Source organism: Camelina sativa, chromosome 3 (assembly GCF_000633955.1).
Source record: "Camelina sativa cultivar DH55 chromosome 3, Cs, whole genome shotgun sequence".
Classification (NCBI taxonomy): domain Eukaryota; kingdom Viridiplantae; phylum Streptophyta; class Magnoliopsida; order Brassicales; family Brassicaceae; genus Camelina; species Camelina sativa.
Window position 1 is genome coordinate 18,440,179 of NC_025687.1, and position 4,172 is coordinate 18,444,350.

A 4,172-nucleotide genomic window follows, 5' to 3' on the forward strand; every position below is an offset into this window, starting at 1 on the left:
ACAAGTATAAAGCATTGTTTGACAAACAAGTTAGAGAGATTGAGCTTAGGATGCCCTTGATTGATGCTTTTGTGATGATTCCTCCTTACCAGAAGTTCTTGAAAGATGCTGTGATGGAAAGAATCAAAGAAGTTCAGGGGATGGTGCATCTTAGCCATGAGTGTAGTGCCATAATCCAAAAGCAAGTGAACCCTCAAAAGTTGAGAGATCCAGGCTCCTTCACTATACCTTGCTCAATAGGACCTTTGACTTTCAACAGATGCCTTTGTGATTTGGGAGCCTCAGTGAGCCTCATGCCTTTGACAGTTGCAAGGCGCCTTGGATTTACAAGGTATAAACCATGCAATATATCTTTGATCTTAGCTGATAGATCAATAAGACTACCACATGGTGTTTTGGAAGATCTACCTGTTAGAATTGGAGCAGTAGAAGTCCCAACAGATTTTGTAGTCTTGGAAATGGATGAAGAGCCAAAAGATCCTTTGATTTTGGGAAGACCTTTCCTTGCTACAGCAGGAGCAATAATAGATGTGAGAGAAGGGAAGATTGATCTCAACTTGGGAGATGACCTCAAAATGACATTTGATATTGTGGAGGCTATGAAGAAACCAACAATTGGGGGACAAGTCTTTTGGACTGAAGAGCTGGATAAGCTGACAGGAGAACTAGTGGAAGAACTAGCAGAACAAGATCATCTTAGGACTGCCTTGACCAAAAGTGGAGAGGAAGGGTTCATCTATAAAGAGACCAAGGCCTATGAAGAGATATTGGATTCATGTAAGGAATCAGACCATCCAAAGATTTTTGAGGGATTACCAGCATTGAGGGAGGCAGTTTGGTCAGTTCAAGTAGCAAATACGGACAGCTTGACTACCCACTCGACCACGCACTCGACCGAGTGCAGGACCCACTCGACCGAGTGCACTGCTGAATCCTCTAGAGATGACTGGTCTGAGTTGAAAGCACCAAAAGTAGAGCTAAAACCTCTTCCATCTGGGCTAAGGTACGTTTTTCTTGGTAAGAACTCTACTTATCCAGTAATAGTTAATGCTAAATTGAGTGAGAATGAACTTGACTTGCTAGTTGTTGAATTGAGGAAGTATAGAAAAGCCATTGGTTATACTTTAGATGACATTCAAGGACTTTCACCTAGCCTCTGCATGCATAGAATTCACCTTGAAAATGAATCTTATTCTAGCATTGAACCCCAAAGAAGGTTAAACCCCAACTTAAAGGAAGTAGTCAAAAAGGAGATCCTTAAGTTGCTTGATGCTGGAGTAATCTATCCTATTTCTGATAGTACTTGGGTTTCACCAGTCCATTGTGTCCCTAAAAAAGGAGGAATCACTGTAGTAAAGAATGATCAAGATGAGTTAATTCCAACTAGAACCATAACAGGTCATAGGATGTGCATTGACTATAGGAAACTAAATTCAGCAACTAGGAAAGATCATTTTCCTCTTCCTTTCATTGATCAAATGTTGGAAAGATTAGCCAATCACACTCATTACTGTTTCTTGGATGGATACTCTGGATTTTTCCAAATTCCTATTCATCCTAATGATCAAGAGAAGACAACATTCACATATCCATATGGTACCTTTGCATATAGGAGGATGCCATTTGGATTATGTAATGCTCCAGCTACCTTTCAAAGGTGCATGATGTCAATCTTCTCTGATCTCATTGAGGATGTGGTTGAAGTTTTTATGGATGACTTCTCTGTCTATGGAGATTCTTTCTCTTCTTGTCTTGCTAATCTATGCAGGGTCTTAAAGAGATGTGAGGAGACAAACCTGGTTTTGAATTGGGAAAAGTGTCACTTCATGGTTGAAGAAGGGATAGTCCTTGGTCATAAGATTTCAGAGAAGGGAATTGAAGTTGACAAGGCAAAGATTGAAGTTATGGTTCAACTTCAACCACCAAAAACAGTCAAGGACATAAGAAGCTTCCTTGGCCATGCTGGGTTCTATAGGAGGTTCATCAAGGACTTCTCAAAGATAGCTAGGCCATTGACAAGGTTGCTTTGTAAGGAGACTGAGTTTAATTTTGATGAAGATTGCTTGAAAGCATTCAAGGAGATCAAGGCTGCTTTGATTTCAGCCCCAATAGTCCAAGCACCAAACTGGGATCTTCCATTTGAGATCATGTGTGATGCTTCAGACTTTGCAGTAGGAGCAGTTCTAGGACAGAAAAAAGATAAGAAGCTGCATGTGATTCACTATGCAAGTAGAACCTTGGATGAAACTCAAGGAAGATACTCAACAACAGAAAAGGAACTCCTAGCAGTGGTATTTGCTTTTGAAAAATTCAGAAGCTACTTGGTAGGATCCAAGGTGATTGTGTACACTGATCATGCTGCCTTGAGGCACATCTACTCAAAGAAAGACACCAAACCAAGGCTGTTGAGGTGGATTTTGCTTCTCCAAGAATTTGACATGGAAATAGTTGATAAGAAAGGGATAGAGAATGGAGTAGCTGATCATTTATCAAGGATGAGGATAGAGGAGGAGATTCCAATTGATGACTCAATGCCTGAGGAGAAACTGATGCTACTTGGAACAACCCGGCAGCCAGCTCGACCACCAACTCGAGCAGGCACTCGACCGTGTGAGTTTGGTGACCCGATCGAGCAGGAGCAGATGGAGGAGTGGTTGGCACTTGAGAGTGAGGATCTACCTTGGTATGCTGATATAGTCAACTACAAGGTGTGTGAGGAAATCCCAGTGGACATGGACCATTACAAAAAGAAGAAACTCCTCAAGGACATAAATGGATACTATTGGGATGAACCTTATCTCTACAAAAAGGGGTCAGATGGGTTGTTTAGAAGATGCATAGCAGAAAGTGAAGTAGAAGGAGTGTTGGGACATTGTCATGGTTCTGCTTATGGAGGACATTTTGCAACTTTCAAGACAGCCCAGAAAGTCTTACAAGCTGGCCTATGGTGGCCTACTTTATTCAAGGATACTCACAAGTTCATTACAAAGTGTGATGCTTGCCAAAGAATGGGGAACATCACAAGGAGGAATGAGATGCCACAGAATCCAATCCTTGAAGTTGAGATATTTGATGTGTGGGGAATTGATTTCATGGGACCTTTTAACCCTCCTTCAAATGGGAATGTCTACATACTTGTGGCAGTGGACTATGTCTCAAAGTGGGTAGAAGCCATTGCTAGCCCCACTAATGACCACAAGGTAGTCCTTAAGCTCTTCAAATCAATAATCTTCCCAAGGTATGGAATTCCAAGGGCTGTGATAAGTGATGGAGGAACACACTTCATCAACAAAATCTTTGAAGGAATGCTAAAGAAGTATGGGGTTAAGCACAAAGTGTCTACAGCTTATCATCCCCAAACTAGTGGGCAAGTTGAAGTTTCCAATAAGCAGATCAAGGCCATTCTGTCAAGAATAGTGGGAGCAACAAGAAAGGATTGGTCTACTAAACTTGATGAAACACTTTGGGCATATAGGACAGCTTTCAAAACACCAATAGGAAGAACCCCATTCCAGCTTGTGTATGGCAAGTCTTGCCACCTCCCAGTTGAAGTTGAGTACAAGGCTCTCTGGGCAATAAAACTCTTGAACTTGGATCTAGAAACAGCACAAGCCAAGAGAAGCCTTGATCTGCATGAGCTTGAGGAAATCAGATTGGAAGCTTATGAAAATTCCAAAATCTACAAGGAGAGAACCAAAGCCTTCCATGATAAGAAGATTCTTATCAAGGACCTAAAGGCTGGAGACCAGGCTTTGCTCTACAATTCAAGACTCAAGTTATTCCCTGGGAAGCTAAAAAGTAGATGGGGAGGCCCTTTTGAAGTCAAGGAGATCCTACCTTATGGAGCTGTAACACTTCTCAACAAGGATGGGAGTGAATTTACAGTCAATGGTCAGAGAGTTAAGAAGTATTTAGGGGAGAAGGAAACTCATGAGAAGTGCACAATGCTTCTCAAGGATGCTCCTCAATCATGAAAAGGCATCAAAGTCAAGTTTAGTGACTTTAAACAAGCTCACTAGGGAGGAAATCCCTACGGTATCTCTGTACATATTGCCTTGGAATTTTAGTATTTTGATTTTTGCTTTCGTATTTTCATGGTTAGGCAAGCTAGGGAGTCTGAATAGAACAGGAAGGGACAGCTAACGGAGACTCGCGGTCCAGCTCGACCCCCC